The 19,636-nt window shown below is 40.5% G+C and overlaps 1 protein-coding gene across 6 annotated transcripts in view; it reads right to left on the bottom strand.

The window, feature by feature from the left end:
* LOC126871100 (mucin-5AC-like) overlaps positions 1–19,636 on the bottom strand; it is a 329,637-nt gene that overhangs the window by 175,006 nt on the left and 134,995 nt on the right. Inside the window, exon 2 of one of the 6 annotated variants that reach the window (XM_050629510.1) lies at positions 2,328–2,379. The exons of the other annotated variants lie outside the window; for them this stretch is intronic. The gene's annotated coding sequence lies outside the window, so the exon portion shown is untranslated. The remainder of the gene's footprint in view (positions 1–2,327; positions 2,380–19,636) is intronic. 6 annotated transcript variants of the gene reach the window in all.

Below are 19,636 nucleotides of genomic sequence, written 5' to 3'. Positions count from 1 at the left end.
CGAATTTCTCCAGGCAAAATTATCTATTATAATTATCAAGGGGCCGAGTTGCTTGAACATTATTAGTTGGTATAACGTCATAATAATATACTAACTAGTAATGTTAACGAATCAGCAAGTAGTAAATTACAGGTTATAGACTTGCTTTTTATAATTTCATAATTTTATGTCCAATAGGACATAATGTACGATGATTTGCGATATATAAAATTTCATTGGAAAATTTTCAATAATTCTTTATTATTATACAAAACGATTAAACAAAACTTGTACTGTTATAAAAGGGGATTTATTAGTATTCGAAGCATTCGACACGTGATTAGTAAAATTTCGCTATATAATAATATTAGTTTAATTGTACAAGAGTTCATGAATTTTTTAATATTTATCAAATACCTATTTTGAATATGAACGATCTATCGAAATAATCTAAGAGAATTTTCAAGAAGGATAATTCTTCAAGAAAGAACGCTCGAGATGGCTTGGGAACGTTTCGGGAAAACCAGCAGACGGTGGAGTGATCAGAAAGCGAAAGAAAAGAATGAGAACCGCGGCTGCTACGAAAGAGGGAGCACCGTACGCCGCGAGGTTCAATGTCCTCGTCCTTAACGGTCGTCATCCTGGCAGTCCTGGTGGTTCTCGTGCATCCGCGGTCGAGACCTCGTGCTCGCTCACGCGCGCGCGCGCGCGCGTTCACGATCCTTATCGTTCACGAAGGACGATCGTGGAACCGAGACACGGCCAATGAATGAGAATATATACACGTACACGTCGCGAGGCTCGTTCGAACTATCGCGTCTGGAACGTGATTTTCGGCACGAAACTCCGTCATTCTCTTCGCGTGTCGTCGCGATTTCTCGCTGTTCCTCGCCTATCGAACAAGCAAACCGACAAAAAATGAAACGCGGCAGATATATTGTCGAAAGACACTCGATGAAAGAAACCTGAACGGACGCGGTCTAATGGTTATCCGAAATCGAAGATTGTCGACGGCACGAACAAAAACGGCGTCAGGTTCCGCCGATCGAGATGTAACCGTCTCTCTTCTGTATCATTCGGCCCGTTCGATCGGATATAATGGAGTCTCGGCGTTGTAAGCTATTACTTCAGATTTTAGATCGTATTTAAAAAACGCCTTTGACAGTTTTTCTTCTAGCCATCGATTCCAGCAAATTGATTTCAACCCTAATACTTTTACTTGAAGATTTTTTGTTGGAGTATCGCGTTACAACTAAACTTAACCCTTTGTTATCAGACTTCTTTTTCATTTTGTCATATTCTTCATTTTTTTTTTTCATTAGAACAAGACTTGTAATCTATTAAATCGCGGATGTTCATGCATTTATAAGAAATTTTCGAGGATATATGAAATAAATAAAATATTCCCAGTAAGTACTCTTTCAGTAATAATAACAAATCTCTGCCTTTAAATTCTACTTCACTAGCTACATTCATAAAACCAGAAATGTGCATAAACATTCGCAATCTACTGATTATCATTCCCCGTTCTTATGGAAGAAATAATAACCAATAATTAGCCTAAATAGAGTGCTTAATGCGATAGTGATGGCACAACGTTCCAAGAAGTTAATTAGTGATTAAGGTTATTAATTTAAAAGAGCCTCTTTTAATCGCTTAAAGTCGATTGTAAAAAAAGAAACTTCGTACATTTAAAAGACACTAAAAATTTCTAACAAACGTGGCAATTAAACGAAACAACGAGACACACGGTGGGAACGCGAGCTGAAAGTGCAGAGCACTTTGTTTGTTGTTACATCAGACAGGCGGTATTCGTGAGTTAAACACGCCAGAGTCGTAATGCCGTTTCGTGGCGTATATTATTATTTCTCACGCACGTGTTACGCCCCCGTCTCGGAAGATTAACGGAGTCTTGTACGACCTCGTGTAACGTTTACGCCCCGTACTCGCTTTCGCTTGACTTTCACCTCGGCGCTCATCTCTCCTACTCTTCGTTGTCAATAGAATCACGCACCATTATTTCGCTTCCTTGTTCTCGTTGAGAAGACGAAGGTTCGATTCCTGTAGATAATTACCAGCGATTCTTCGCTAATTATAATGTCTAATAGTAACGTCTCTTTTATTACTTCGAGTTTTAAGTCGTACTTAAAGCTTGAGTTACACGAGGAACTTTTAAATAACAAGACCATTAACCCCGTTATAATGAGTCGTTCATAAATATTTCATGGTTTCTATATTTATATCTGTAGCTGTATTTGTTTCATTCGTGATTTATATAAGGAAAACCAAGACCGTGGCACGATTAAGCGGACGGAATAAAAAAGCAATGTCGTTCGTGACTGACTTACGAATTACTTGCTCGATGCCAGCCCCATTAATCTTCACTGATGAAACACTTACCTGTAACAGACAGAATAAAATGTATTAATATATCTGACACGATATCGGATTTAAATATATTCCAAGTAGAACTACGTTTATTGGAACGAACGTTTAGTTAACGCCAACAAAAAATAATAGGTATTAAGAAAAATTGATGAACTTATATTACAGTTCAGTGTTTGTCCCCCGATAGGTTCAGATAGATAAAAGTCCACTGTAATCAAACGTAATCAGAGATATTGATGAACAATATATACGATAAAAATGACAACTTGTCACATTCAAATTGTCCGTACGTAGGGTCCGGATATCGTAACAGACGCTACACATCGGGAAGACGATGGAAGACAGCAGTTCCTGGAGGGCGGAAAGGAAAAGCGCGAAGACGGAAGAAGGGTGCTTCTTACCCTTGGTATTTCCGTGACCACAATAATCCGACAAAGCCGAACAAAGCGGACGAAGGGATAAAAATAAAGCGACGAGAAGGAAGGAAGAACGCGGTGACGTGATGAGAACAGTTTCGAAGGGGCGAGCTCTAGTCGAGATGAGAGGAGACAGGTTGAAAGGGAAGCGGGAGATGGGATCGAAGGGCGGAAAGTGGAAGAAAATGACGCGGTAGAACGCTACCATATCGCGGTATTTTAGCGTAGAGTCGAGAAACACCGATGGTATGGGGTTTGGCTCGAGTTGTCCCGACTAAGGGAACGCTCGACACCGCCATCACCGGCATAGCCAACAACCACCACCAGCATCGACGACTTTACTTGTCGCCATAATACCGTGGTGAAACTGCTGCTACTGCTCGCGTTATTACCTTACATGCCTGCATGCTGGCCAAAGTAACTTCGAATTCTTCTTCTCCACCTCCCGTATGATCCCTGTCTTCGACAGAACCCTCAAATTCTCACCCCTTTGATTCAATGGACGCGTACACGTCGCGACGAAATTTCCCGATAAGTTGAGCGAACCCGGTGAAGTCGATCGACTTTTAACCCCGATAGCCCATGGGTAAGAAGTTCCCGAGATTCTCCGCTGGCTGAACTGTCTCGGAAAGATATCTCCATCCCTCTGCTCGACCATACTCTTTTCAGGTTAAGTAAGAATTGGGTAGAACGAAGAACGATCTCTGAAGTTGGTTTTAGATTAACGGGCTTATTCTCGGAGAAGGAAATTATTTATGGAACATGGTGATTTATTATTGAAGGGCAGAGGAATATGATACAAGTGGATTTTATTTAAAAAATTTGAAATTCTATTTTAATTTTGATATACTTATATTATATATATAAGTATACTAAAATTTTTAAAATGTTCAGGTATGGTGTTGGTTAATTTAGCTTGTGCACAGCTTATTATTGTGTGTTAATATTTAAAAGCAGATTTCTATCGCATTACACAGAGAATATCGAAGTTACTGATTGAACAGATGAAAGTCCGGAAAATTTGTACCTCGACCTGTTAATAATTACACCTCGCTTGACCTTGTTTTACGGGAATACGAATTCAGCAGAGTGCATGTGCAACTTTCCGCAGGATTTATTACCCCTTAGCAGCAACGAAAGAGACAGAGAAATGCAATACAATCACCTAGACCTGTTTTATTTGTTCCTTTTCCGGATCGTGAAAATACTTTCACGGAACGGGACATTCTTCTTCGTACGTTTACTATTTCTGTCGCCTTGACTTGTTTTCGTGCCATGTACAGCTACGTTTATTCCATTAATTTGTAAATAGCGTTTCCAATTTTATGGAAATCTGTATTCGGTTTATTGCTCACAACCAAATTGTCACAGAATTTTTTACAATATTTTATCCATATTAAGTTTAATTTTGTTGAGATGCACGAATAAAATATCGAGGAAGGGAGTTAAAGTTATTTATGAAAGATATAGATATTTTTTGACCTAATGACACAGTGAAGATAATGTACTAGAAGAAAGGGACAGTCACTGTGTGTCTGACACGTTATCCATTACATTCGTTATTTCGTTATATTATATTTACTACCGCATGGATTTAAACTTCAAACGTTTTACAACGTAATTAGCACAACGGACTTATCAGTACTTTCTAATCTTTTACAATAATTTCTTAATAAAATCTTAATTTGTCTTATTTGGTGCTTTAAAGTCATATTTTACGATATTTTGTAATCTAATTGGCTACAAATGATTTAGCATTACATTCTCTGTTTACTAGTTCGCTTTGACCATTAAAAACACAATTATTATTTAACAAACAATTTAAACACAACAAATTTTAACTTTTAATTTCGTTACAGTTTTAACTATAACTTTTATTACTGTCACCTTGCTCTCATTGCTCACCATTTAGTCGAATAACCGAAATAATAAGAAGGAAACCTTTCCAACTCTCGTAACGGTCTCGTCCTTAATTCTGGCCGAAATTGTGGCGTTATTCCGTGCACCGAAACAATCTTGTCCCTCGTATTTCTTCGGCAACACGAATGCACTCTTGCCTGTTCGTTCGCCAGAGTTTATCGCAACTAAGAATCGTCCCTGACTTCAGCAGGCGCGACAAGCTTCCTGCGTGATCAACATACTTCGCAACTTCAATTTCAAAGCAACTCGCCTTCCTTGGTATGTATGTTATCGAATTGTCGACAAAGCGGTCTGATTAATTGACGTACAAAAACAAGCCGGCCGATATGTGATAAAACACGCTCGCAATTTCATCAACGGAAACGTCAGAGATATTGCATTTAACGTAGAACATTATTCCAGATATAATAGGGCATGATGTAAACAAGCTCAGGTTAATTGGATTCTGATCCAGACGATTACGGAATTGTGGATCTGTACATATAGATGGTCTTGATCGATTTAGACACATTTAGCTCTACTGAACTTATTGATAGTACGAAAATACTGTATTTTATAAAATTTATTACAGAAGATCTGGACCGTTTCGCACGGTCGAGCTAATATCATTGGGAAGATTATATATTTTGATAAATTACTAATACCACTTGATTCTCCTACATAACTGAAAGAAGTTTAATAATGAAGGAAATGAAACTTTACGAGTAAAGTTACAAAAGAGACTATAATTTACAACTTGTCACTTGCCAATTCATTAATATTGTTACTTAGTAAACTACTGTATTAAACGATTCTGAAGTTCATAAAATTCGACGCAAAGAATCTTGATGTTAATTTTCCCACTAAGAACAGCTCTGAGTTCGCCAAACAGTATTTAATTTTAGAATCGTCGAGTTCTAGATTCCACAGAGTTCTCTGAATCCCTAAGATCCACGTGTTTGGAGTTCGTGAAGGATCTTGAAATCTTTTGAGTCGCAGGAATGTTTGTCTCAGAAACTATACGATGTCTGTATTGTCTTCCAAAGATCGAAACTCATCTGCATGGAATGCCATGAACTAGTAACGATCCGTAAATTCATGAACTCGAAGCTGTTTACTTTGAATCTCACGAACCTACATTTTGTAACCCGTCAATGTCCATCTCGTCCGAGTCAAATTTCTATGCAATTTCGGAATAGTCCACGCCAGTTCCCGCGAATTCAGAATTGTTCGTAGCGTGTTCCTCGCTGTAACATCAATCGCATATACGTTCGTTACCGGTCGATTCGGCTAGTCGAAAAGTTTGACGACCAAAAAAGTTCCACGGACAACTTTTCAAACTTTCGGGAAAGCCTCCCGTGAGATCGTTGATCTAAATTAAAGGTCTGCTTACAGTGGCCAACGTCGTGCTGTTTAATCCGTGAAATAACCGTTTCACCGAGAGACGGTTAACGTTTTTATATTTATCAACGATCACGCGATCCGTGTTCGACCTAGCTTCCAAACGAACGTGGTCCACGTAGCAACGTATTGAAACACTTTCCGTGTCGCGTTCATTTTTCTTTTTACATACTCTTTCTCAGAACACATTTAATCCTTTCCTGCATTATCAACGTTTTACCGTTTCAGTTCACCGTACAAACTCCACTTGGGCATCGCTTAAAGCCAAATCCCTTTCCTATTCGAAATACAAAAACGTTATTTCAACGACCATGTAACAAAACGTCCCAAAGAAAACTACAGAGATTCACGGAAGCATTTGAACACTTGTAAGCATCGAACATTTCTTTCATAAATATATTATGGTACGCGTATTATATACATAATATCAAGGTATTTTGTACAAAATAGGTACATATTTCGCGGAAGTCAGAAAGGCATTTCAACAATCAATCATCCGCTACATTAATTAAACTTAAATATTTTACACTCATTATATCCGTAAATCGACAAGTGTACCTCTCTCTTGGTGCACTAAGTAAACGTCCATCAGAGGATCGCTGTACTGGATTTTCTTGCCAGCGACCAGCACTAAGCAGCAAAAACTGGTTGCCCACTCGAATTCATTCTCCCGACCGCAATCCTAACGTACGGAGTAATACAAGCATATAGGCGAGTCGACGATGGTGGCAGGTTTCCCGACACACGTTCGACCAAAGGAGTCACGGGCGAGAGGACATTGAGACCTTGACCCAATAACACTGTCGACATCTCGAACGGGACGAAGGATCAACGTCAACGGGAAGGGTGGTCGAAATGAGTCGTTCGACGTATGGCTGGGTCGTTAAGCGGGTCACGCGACGACACTGAGCGACGACTTAATGCCGTTAACCCTATCGCAAGATCCGCTTCCGGCAACTTCCTCTTCCCGCCTTTGCTCCACCCACGTTGAGATTCTCTCCATTTCCCCACTATCGTCTCAACCTTCTCGTACTCCCTCTCTCTTTCTCTCTCTCTCTCTCTCTCTCTCTCTCTCGCACAATCTCTTTGTCTATTTCCTTCTCCCTTGTCCTCCACGGCATCTTCTTCTTCATCTTCTCCGTCCCCTTTACTCTTTCGTTCTTGGTTCGTTTCCTTTCTTCTCACGCTTCGTCCGGCGAGCTCAACGGAGTTCATTACCCACCGACTGGGATCAACGGGTTTGCCTTTAAATCTACAGTTAGGTACCTACCTGTCGGGAACGCTAATTAAGGCCTCGTAGCCAAACCGCTCTTTATCGCGCTCGCTCTACCACGGGACACCGGCCCGGTCCGTCTTCCCGTGATATTCCGGCTCCGTGACGCAACCGGAAACGAGCCGATCCATCGGCTAACATTATCGATATCGTCGCTCCACCGTTCAATGATGGATGAAAAGAGAGAAATTCCGATAGATGCTTCCGGGGATACGACACGCTCCACGGAACACTGAGAAATTGCGAACCGACTGACTATCCTGGAAATGATTCTTGATGATGTTCACGAGTTGTTATCGGGTCTTATTGCTTGTTTTTGCAGAATGTGAATTTTAATGTATGGATGGTTGGTTCTTGTTACAACTGTAGTTTAAATGGGCGAAATTTTATGATTAGACAAAAGATTTTCTAGTTGAATGCAGATAACTAATTCCTTTGCCGAGCATGCTGTGTATATATCATGCGTGTTGATAAAAATTCACTCTATTGGTCTCTGATCACATACATGCAGGCATACAGGCATTCGTCGAAAAATATCTTTATTTGGATGCAGTACAAATTGTATAATTTATATTGTCTTATCTTGGAGCATACTAAATTCATATTGAATCCTTGTAGGATTTTATTATAATGAAAGTGGACTATTCGTAAGATGTAAGAAAATGTATTAACTGTTCGCACAATTGACGAGAACAATTCTGTACCCGTAACCTATGAACGCTCATACTATGTAGTCATAAAAATCTATAACTACTTTCTTCAAGCAACGGCAAATCATATGTTTCCTTACAATCTACTAAATTTATATCGCGATTAATCTATCGTTCCACAAACGAAACCTTAAAGAACGTTTTAAGGTTAAAAGAGAACAATTTAAACGTCGATACGGGGGAGACAAATTTCACGATACGTATATATTACTTTCTTATTGTTTCACAATTGTGATCGTATCTTGCGTACATTCTACATACGCGTGTATCGGTAGTCGTAACTCTGATCTCTCTTAATTGTTCACGCGTTGGAAATCGTTTCAATTGAGCAGCAGAAAGAAAGGGCATTCATAAAAGCAGCGTGATCCACGCTCGCGCGGGTGCGAGAGAGTTGCAGGCCACGTAATTGCGCAATTATTTACTCGCTCCGGCTGGTCGCGCGTAACTGACCGTAATTACGGCAACACAATAACCGGAATGCAGTTGTATGATAATGAGGAAAACGAGCGTCTTACAAGGGAGGCGGTATCTCTCGTACCCTTGCGGTCGCGCCTCTCGAATAACTCGTTCCTAAACGAGGCGTCTCGAGATTCCCCGCGTAGATTCTACGAATCCATTTCACCCTCTGCTCTGCGAACAGACTGCCGTCGTGTTAATACCCACTCAGCCGACACCTGTACCGGATATTACACGTATTTCAACGAGTGAACAAGCATCGAACCGAGATTTCCATTCGAACTGAACGACCCCTTCGAACTTTCACTCAACGGATGGATGCTAGAATGGAACCGATCAAAATGGACAAAACTCATCTCTGCCAGCTCATTCCGCAGCCATTCGAGAAGCGTCGTTCATAGCCAGGTGTAATATGAATCTGTTAAATGTCGGTGGTCGACGAGTTGTAAAATGTGATGACAGTGGTTTAGGTTATGAGCGGTTAGGTAAGAAAGTCGAGATGAAGTTGTTTAAAGAAATCGAGAGTTTTCAATGAATGAACGTTTTAATGAATGGCTTGGCGATTATTGGTACTTGTCAGTAAATGCTACATAAGGTTTGGCTGCAGATAACTAACCTACATCTAACGCAGATTTCTCAATACATGTGTCAGGATATAGAATGCTAATTAAAATAATTTTGTCTTTATTCTAATCTTGTTCTAATTTTGTCGATATTTTTTATTATCTTTATGCGTTAATTGACAAAGTTTCAAGTTCGACCATCTCAAAAACAAAGCTTCGAACGAAACGATTTTATTGTAAATTTTCCACTTACTTTTGTGCGCAGAATCACTTCCTATTTAATTCTACCACGTATCCTGATGCATCCTATGTGTACATATACTGTAAAGTCAGTGTCGTTCGAGAACTGACGTTATTGACAACGGTTCAAATGGAAATAAGCAAAACAGGGTGCTCGTATTACGACAACGCTTCTACGATTAAAATCATCATGGTCAAAAAATAACTGTATTGCTCTTCAACCTTATAATCTGCGCTCGTTGAGACGCAGAACAAAATCGAGACGAAGAACCGGTTTGTCAGTGAATAGAGGTGAATTTCCCGCGGAACGAACCCACCAAGGGGTTCGAGTCTAACGACGCACTTCGCGGCGTGGCAAACGAGAAGGAAACACGGGACGAAGTGCCGCAGCCATGTCGGCGGGAAACTGGAGCAAACTCAGCCGAGGGAGACCCCCGGGAAGAAGAGTCCAGAGAGTCTTGCTCGACAAAAACAACTTCTCCTCGACACAGTGATTTTTACGGCTGTCGCGCAGCAAAAGTTTCCTCGGCTGGTCGGCGATGACGTGGAAGTATGATAATAGAATAGAGGGGGTGAAATTGGCTCGAAAAGAATTACGAAAAACATTTCCACCGGAACGTCGACGTAGCTTAAGGATCCGGGATAAAGTTTAAATGAATTTAAGAGAATCAATAGTGTGACTACGAGTGAAGGTGGAATCGATGTGCAGGCGATTAAAGCGATTTGATTCTCTGGACGAGCACGAAGAAGAGAACGGACGACTGTTATCGAACACCGTTGCTGTGTTCTCTTACTCGAGCGCCAGAAATCGGCGAGATACAAATCGTCTCGAAGGTGAAATCGAACCTCGCCCGTTGCTCGTTTCCTCTCGCCGTCGTCCTCTCGAATCCAATTCCGAGGATTCCACACGAGTTACGAGCCCTTACGGAAATTATTTTCCGGAATCCGTATGCCATCGAGCGGTTTAAATTTTCATTCTGACGATAGTCCACGAGTTGCCTGTTTCTACATTGCTTCTTCCAATACGCAAGAATTCACGTGTAAAAATACACAGATATATTGCACGTAATAACTTAAAATATCTAAGTAGAATAGAATACTCGGTATAATATTTAATGGATGAGAGAAACTTTTGCTTAGATTTCTGCTTAGGATCTATAGGTTATGTTCGCAGAAATTTGAGTCTGCATAACTAACGTGTACCTACCTATAGAGAAAGTTAGATAGGAATTTCAAATGCACGTTCGCTACAGAAAAATCATTAAAAAAGACTTCTACACAAAGAACTCCTATCGCCATTAATTTGTCAAATTGCTGGGTTCTACTAATTACGATAAGCATACGTATAGTTACTAATTACCCTAGTATCCATCAGATACGTGAAACAACCTCGTTAAAGCGAAACGGAATACGTGTTATAAGACACGCGTACATTCTCCATCAAACTTTTCTTCTTGGCCAGACAATAGAAGAACAACACCGACGATACTTCGCCGAGATCGAGTCTAACCTTTCCAACTATATCGTCGGATCGATATGACGTATGGCAGAGAATCAATTAACTGTAAGGAGTCGCGAAATCGTCGTGACCCGTAGACGTAACAAAGCAGGACAGAGATAATACATAATATGCAATTATTGGTAACGCGAGAGCAATCACGACGACAACCGATAAAGAGAACGAGACCAAAGAAAAGGAAGAACGTGACACGGGAGAGAAACGAGAGAAAGGGAGAAAGGGAGAATGAGAGAAGGAAAGAGAAGGGGACAGAAAAATAGAGACAAACAGAGAGAAAGAGAGCAAGAGAGAGAGAGAGAGAGAGAGAGAGGGAGCGTCGCGCAATAAAGCACGGGGAGCGCAAAAGGACAAAGGTCGATCGTCAAATGCTCCCCCTCGACTCGTCCAGACTTCGCTTCCTATTTCGCAAATAGGGGGATGAATGCCGCGACGTCGAGAGACTGCAGTTAACCTCTCCAATTTAAACGCGAAACCTCTTCGATTCTTAATGGCCGATAAATCGGTTTCTCCCCGCTCTCGCAATCTGACCGCATCCTGTGGGAAACGAACGAGACAGCGAAAAAAAAACGGACAAAGAAAGAAACAATAAGAAAGAGAGAGAGAGAGAGAGAGAGAGAGAGTAACAGAGACGAACAACCGAGTGAACCGAGCAGCGAAGTAGGAGAAAAGAGATTTTCGTCGAATGCATTCAACGAACTGCATCGCCAGTCAGGCAAATGGGAAAGCGACACGGGGAGGAGCGGAGACTGAAGAAGAATACGGAAGGTGGAAGACGAGGAGAGAAGCAGGGAGAGAGGAGAAGCGAGAAGACAGCGAATTAATCTCCCTATTAGCGGTCGCCAGTCTCAATTGCCTTCGTCCTCCCGCCTCCCTCCGCCTCCTTCTCCCTTTCGACCTCGTTCTCTGCCTACTACCTCCCTCCGCCCTTCTTTCCGACCACGTCGAACCGGAAGTCGAGCAATTTATCCCGGCCTTGTTTCTTCTTGTAACACGAACCACGACGAATCTGTTCTCGAAATCATGAAATTCTGTCAATTTGGGTCTTCATCCTCGGACATTCAAGCCATCGGCTACTTATATGCGAACGTATCCAAGTTTCGTATACTTTATATTCGTTCCCCCGATGACGTACGTTTCGATTTCGTTTCCATTTGGTTGGTAGGCGACACGGTCGATAGAAAACCATCACCGATCTTCGCTAGTGAACCGAGAAATTCATGATTATCGACGGAAACCGATTTGAGGAGACATCTTTCTAGAGTCCCGTGAATTTAATACGAGGAATTATAAGGCGAGCACTGTTGCCTCGACTAGCGTGCTTTCTCTCTATGATGGTTTGAGAAAATGGAAATGTCGATGTTGCATTTTAGGATCGTGAAATTCGTAATAAATTAGTTCTTGTGTACTTCGTAGTAAGTACATTCGAAAGATTACAATGAAATTGCTCGGACATTTGCAGTATTTCTTATACAAGTATCACACAAATAATCGATAAAAGTGTTTCGCGTCATATTTTTGACGTATCATCGTTGTTTTCTTCACGTCCCGCGTTGTCCCATGGTATCCAATTGTAGTAAACATTATAGTATGTTAATACGATATAATATAGTAATATATAACATAATAATAATATATAATATGGTAATAAATAACGCATTGATACATGAAAGCTCAGTCTTTCTTATGTTTTATTCATCCAATCTAATGAGAATAATTCATTGATAATTATTAAAAGGCGTTTAAAAGAGATTATGAAGTTAATGGTTAAAATCATTGTCAATCGCGTCACGAGATTTCATATTTAAATCGACCAAAGTAAAAACGTAATACATGCAAGCATGGGCGTGGTAAAAGGCTGGTCGAGCCTGGGGCCGCGACTAATGATTTTCAATGGAAATATTAAATCAACGATAAACGTGCGCCAACAAGAGAGCTTGGCCGTATTACTGCGCGACGAGATTCAAAAGCCACAAAATCAAACCAAAAAGTTTAATCGCTGACGAACGATGAAAAAACCTGCTGCCAAACGAACTCTCTGGGCATAATAAAAAAAAAAATAGGGGACGGGGAAACGAGAGAGAAAAAAGCGTGTTCGTTATTCACCGATTTCTAGCCATCCGAGACTCCGATAAATAAAACAAAGAGGTAGGCAAGCGACATACGTGAATTTTGCAAGCATTAAAAATCCGTCACGATTCAATAAATAATTCGAGTCCCGACCACACATTGTTATCGATGTGCGCCGTGTGTTTCCAACCATTATCGATCCTGAATACCTTGTAACGATACACGCGCGCACCTTCTATAGAAAGCGATCTGACCTACTGCTCTATTCGAAACTACGCGTCGAAACTCTTCCGTTAACTAACTTTCCTCTGCGAAACGAATCGCTTTTATTGTCGTGCAAGCTGTTGAATAATTACACCAACGAGCCATTTATTCGTTTCCTCGGTAAATATTTGTCGAAATGTCTTTGAAATATCCGATTCTTAGGTAATTTTATAAGATAGAAATATAGGAGACTATGTATAAGATTGTAAAGTGACCCTGAAATCAAGTCGAATGTTTTAATTGTTCCGATACTACAAGAAATTTCTGAGAAATGAAGTTAATCCGTTTCATTTCCGACAGTGATTGACATAAATTACTGTCAAAGAATTACATCAAATATAAGACAAAATTTCAGGGAGTTGTGATCATGTAATTTGTGACCATTCCCAAATCCATGTGACCATTCAAAAGTCCAGATAGTTGCAGTAATAAAAACAATAGAATTATTCAAACAGAGATTATTGCCAGGCGATGCCTGCTCGACCTATAAACCCCGATGAGGATTAATTACTCATTAATAGCAACAAATTGAAGCATTAAAGCAGCTATAAATTCGCAGACGTGCGAGGTCGTGTTGAAAGCATGCTAATAACGCGTCGAAATCATGAAATATTGGAAAAGTTGCTTTTTATGCTCTTCCTCTTGCTTCTTGATAATAAAAGAATCTATATAATATACATCAATTGATAGAAACAACGAAACTACCCTTCCAACAACATAAGTAACTTAAAGAGAAATAATCTTTCATCTATTATAAATGATTGTTCGATTATTGGCGGAGAGACGCGATCGCGAAGAAGCGCGTCAACAAAAGTCGTAAATTCTGGTTACGATTTGATAATCGACACAACGAATCAATCGATCCCCTATTTTGGTTAGGATAATAGAGATGGTTGAACTGATTATAACACTGAAGTAACAGATTATAATATATATTTTATTCCAACAACTTTGTAGATATAAATACGTATTCTCAGAGTCGTGTAAATAGTAAGTTAAAACTGATGACTGATCGATGAACGAAAAACCAATCAAGATATTGACTGGTCAACGGATGAAAAACCAGTGAAGTTTGGTAATGATGCTGTCGCAGAGGAAAACTATTGATGGGTGTTGGTCGCCCCACCAACGGTAGCTTGCGGGTGGAAATGACCGTCGAACATGGGAAAACCCGACCTTCCCATTTTTTACCTGATTGAACAATAACCATAAGGAACGTCTTGACTTGAAGATATCTCATAACAATTAAGGGCCTTGACTGTAGAATAAAAATGCTTAATTTTATAACAGTTCCTTACGATTATTCCGATCCGACTAATTATATTTACACAGCTAGTAGCTGCCTCAACCGAGGGATGAATTCTGGTTTATGTAAAGAGTCACCGGACGTAACAATGAAATTTTTCGACGTAAACCGAGGAAAGTGGAAAGAAAAGACGCATCTGATCGTCGACGGAATTCGCGTTGGTAACCCAGCTACGACGTGCCGTGGTCTTCATCGATTTTTCATTAATTTTGCTAAGAGCGTTGAGACAGTTCCGCTCGAAAGCATATGGCGCCCGCTCTAGGCCGCCACGTTCTTTTTCTATCGTTAATTAACTTTCGTGCGTCTCTTGCAATCCTTTTCGGCCTTCAAATCGTCAAAGTCATTGTTTTTTGGTGCTTATCGGCTTCAAAAGCTGGCGATGTTAAATCACCCGCGAAGTAGCACGAAACTCGATAAATCGTCGAATAGGCACAGATATGCATCCAATTCTTTTGTATTTTATTTTCGGTCGACTGGAAATTTCTTCGTGGAAATTTCTCTTTGGAGTTCAGCCAAATTGATTTCAAACCAAGTGAATCATAACACGATCGCTATTAAATCGTCGGAGAGGTTTATGCTATTTGTTTCTCTGCACCCAGTTTTGGTTTCGTTCTCTTTAAATATCAATGAATGGTTAAGTTTGAAACATTTAACAAAGTTTTTAGATTTCTCTTAAACCGATATGATTTTGGTTCGTCCAGCAGATCACGACGTTTGTCTTTATCTATATCGGATGGCCGTAAATATCATGACTGATGTGCGGGATCTTACTTTTCAAAACGAACATTTTCAAAGGATCACATCAATTCATATAGGTATATGTCGATGAAACTCTTTCTTTATATATACACAAGTATCTTTTATAATAAGTCGGCATGTATCTGTAATACGAACTCATTAGACGATCTAATAAGATCCCGCAACTGTTTCAACGTAATAAAACTCCAAAATAGGGGACATATGATATTTACGAGAGGACGAGGAACGAAGAATAATTAAAGAAACGGAAATTATAATCCAGACGCATCTCGTTTAACGTAATAAACGCGTTAAGTAGTATGTAAACTCATCGCCTACGCGTTCCTTGCCGTTGACATCGCCGATTTCCACATGGTCATTCGCAGTAATTAATGCCATCCTTACTGGTATTCAATGATAATTAACTGAAAGAGGGGTATCGAGTACCAGCGACGGCTGAATACTGTAGTCGATTAGTTGGATCGTTTCTTCGTGCGTGTCTTCGTAAAGGTGAAGTCGACGTGCCGATTAATGTACACGCGACGAATCATCGCGGGTGAACTGAGATAAAACAGGGAGCTCTGATACGAGTATGCAAATCGTTGCATGTCTTTCAGCGTAATCTTACTTACGACGCATCGATAAACGTGATTTTAAGAGCGTAGATGCCTCGTTGTGTGAAAGGATATTTAACTGCAATGCGATATTAATCGAGACGGTGAAATGGGAAGTCGATAATGTTGTTACCATCGTGCGATATAGCCTGTTTGCATATAAAGGTTCTATATGTACGTTTATTGCAGCTTCGTAATCGTTCCCGTTTCAAATGGCTTTCTTAATTCCTGTATCGTGCAACCGAAATCGATGGCTCGGGTATTGATATTACGGTTAAGATATCGATAATGAAATGAACGTAACGTCATGAGACAAGAATTGAAATATCAATTTTGGAGGAATAAATTATTACAGAAGCTGAATATAATTTTCTATGCTTTGAATTTCTACCCTCGAATGTATCCAAATCTATCTGCTTCTGTCTTATAATCCCATTATCGGCATTATATCATCCAAATACCAAATTATCGATAAAATTTCGACATTATCGATAGTTATCAATATCATTAGCATTCGGCTACATCTCTAATCCACGCTGACCGACTTTGACTCGGTAAAACCATTACGTAAACGCATTCCCAATGGGATTGTTTTCATTACGTGTCGCCGGTAAGAACGGCCGAATTCGCTGGAAATTCATTACGTAATATCTTGCCCATGAACCAAGATGCAAATAAAAGCAAATATAAGCGAATATAAATGAATATAAACGGCTGTGTTTCCAAATATTCTATATGAAATACGACGATTTAAACTCGCAGTCGACAAACTCCGCCAATTTAAACCATAATCCCTCTAGCTGCTCCTCTCTACATAGTATTATTCAACATATGAACAAATGTTTTTACGTATGAACATATTTTACATATAAACAAATGAATCTTTTTCACGAATCAGAAAAACCACTATGTAGAAAAATGACAAACACAAGCTTGATATAAAAAATGTACTACCTCTCTCGCTTGTCCATAAAAATAATAATTATTATTATATAAAACAGTCGTTAGCCTCTTTAAGGTCGAAGCACGTTTTACTCTTAAATACTCCGACTACGTGGCACTAGACTTTGTTTACGGCGATTTTCTTTTCCTCGACTACCGCGTCGTCGTTGTCGTCGTGTCTCACAGTCGTGGCCTGCCCTTAGTCGTCGCAGTCAGCCAACACCGACGTACAGTAAGTAAGTTTCTGACGGAAAATCGATGCGTAAGCACCATTGCGGCCGCCGGCTGCTACGATAGATCGTATAAGTCGGTTACAACGCGGCGCACGTTATAACACCGCTCGAACCGCATTTTTCTTCCCTGGAACATATCTTGAAGAATTGCCTCGATCCTGGCTTTAACCAGCAGCCAAGAAATTTTCCAACTGGCCGGAACATCAGTCGCGACCATCTCCTTGTGCGGCATAAAACCCACAATTCTCGAGCACGATTCTTTCCTCCCTTCTATCGATCGAAAAACACGAGTTTATTTATTGTTAGAACATGTTGCACCGCGGTATAGAAACGGATTATTTATGTCCCTGCACTGACAGGATAAGAGCGACGGAATTAGTATGTGACTTTCTAAAACGATTTCCAGCCGGCTAGTGGTACCAGATGTTTCACACTCGGGATTATTGCTTATTAGAAACATCGAGCAATATGTTCGCGGTGAGTTGCCGTAACAGTTCTGTACTTACTACGTTTTCACGTCACTCTAGATTATCGAGTACCGTAACCGACAGGTCAAAGGTCGTTTACTGGCTTATCTCCAACTGGCGAGCTCTCTATTAGCGAATCTCGTAGATACGTAACATTTTCAGTAGTCCAGTTGCAAACCGTAAGCGATCAGATCGCTGCAAGCGACGCGAAGAGGTCGTAAAAAAATCGAAAGGCGCGGTAAAAGTCAAATAGTTGGGGCTTGGAAAGAACCGTGGTTTTGTAAAAGTTGTTTCAGGGTCACGGAAAGAGGAAGAATTGAGTTATACCAGATAAGACCAGATTCTTTGAACCAAATATTTCTTGCCAAACAGACATAAATACTTCCCACGATGCTCTCTACTCTGTTCGAGAATTTCAGTGTTAATTATTCCTTTGACCTTCAACCCAAAAACAAACAACCGCAACCCCCGAGGGTTAGCCCGGCCACGCGACAGATAGGATAAAACAACAGATTGCTCCGATCTCCGGGGGAGAAGCTTCGACGATAGTGTTATTGTGTTAAAAACTTGTAGGGAACGATCCACGCAGGAATTCCAGCAGTTTGGAGGCCGTTTTCCACGGTAGGAAGTAACCGGAGCAGAGAGGATCCGGCGCTTTAATCCACGAAACTTCCTGGAAGATTAAACCCTATCCCGAGGGGAACTGCAAACTTGTCGTCTTTTTTAAATCGCATTCAACGCGGGGAATTTTACGTAGTCGAAGGTAGCAACTGGGAAGAGCGGGCTCCCGATGGGAACGTTAATAATTTGTCGGCAAATTCCAGCAGCAGCTACATCGCCGTGGCCGCCATTGGAAAAGAGCGGAGGATACGGAACGTAGGAGGCAGGCGAAGGTAGCATCGCGTTTACAACGAAAAATATCGTCTGGTCGAATAGATCTTATGGTTCGCCCGGCTGCACCATACCATAGGCCATAGACGTTACACACTGACGCTTGGTTAGACTACGCTACGTCTGACTCCGCACAAACGTATATTTTGCACGCTAATGGAGAGAACGAGAAAGGAAGCTAGAAGCTTCGAGTGAAGAAACAAGCGAAACGGAAGCAAAAAGAATGCGAACAGCGAAGATGGTATATGTGTACAAAGGTATACAAATTATTGAGATCTCTTACGAATATAGAGATTATGTGAGTTATGTGAAACAGTTTGGAATTTTGTTAGCACTGTAGTGAAACACGATTGTCACGATTATACTGGTATGGTTTGCAACTAATTTGATCTCTGAAATCACTCTTTCATACAATACATACGATATAGATATAACAGTTTCCTATGCAAGTAGTCAAACACTTCCGCGAGTCGTTGTATGCACGTATGACAAAACAAGGAAATAGAAGAAACAGAAAGCGTGAAAGAAAGAATCACCGTTCGGTGATTAGGCACGTGATAAAACTAGCAATTTTATCAACTACCATCAAAATGGTTTCGATTAAACGATTATTTGCATCGTCCCTACCGATTGTGATCTGCCATTTCAGGAGAAAATTAATTATCATCGAACGCATACCATCGAATACGGTATCAAAAGAAGAGAAACATTCGCCAATGGCCAACTGTACTCTGGCAAATTTCGAGAACGACAACAAATTAACTGTATTATTCAATATGAAATTAATTCCGACTTTGTGCGCGATCAAGGGTTAACAAAGAGTAAGTTCGTAGCGCGAAATGAGTATGGATCGCGCAGCTCCGTAATCTTCCATGTTACACAAATTGGATAATTACTGCTTTATCCAGACTTGATTCGAGGCGGAGCAACACTGTTCGGTCTCGAAACTAGTTCGTCCCAATCAGCCACGATCGATTATGGATATACAACTTAGTTATTATTCGGCAAGGGGTATCGTACCGGCTAAATATCCGTTTAAACGCGATGGAAGCGATTGATACATCGGTATCGAATTCTCCGAACACGTTCCTTCGATACGACAAGATCGTACTTGGATATATACGTATGTACATATAGCGAATGCGGAGTACAGAAATGGGACACGACTGTGTTGCTTGATAGGTCGTGTAGATTGAAGATCGATGACACGAAAGGGCGGTAACAATTTAGAACAGAGATTGCTTAGAATTATCTAAATCTTCGCAAATGG

This window comes from Bombus huntii, chromosome 11, assembly GCF_024542735.1.
Source record: "Bombus huntii isolate Logan2020A chromosome 11, iyBomHunt1.1, whole genome shotgun sequence".
Lineage (NCBI taxonomy): Eukaryota > Metazoa > Arthropoda > Insecta > Hymenoptera > Apidae > Bombus > Bombus huntii.
This window is presented reverse-complemented; position numbering and strand designations above follow the sequence as displayed.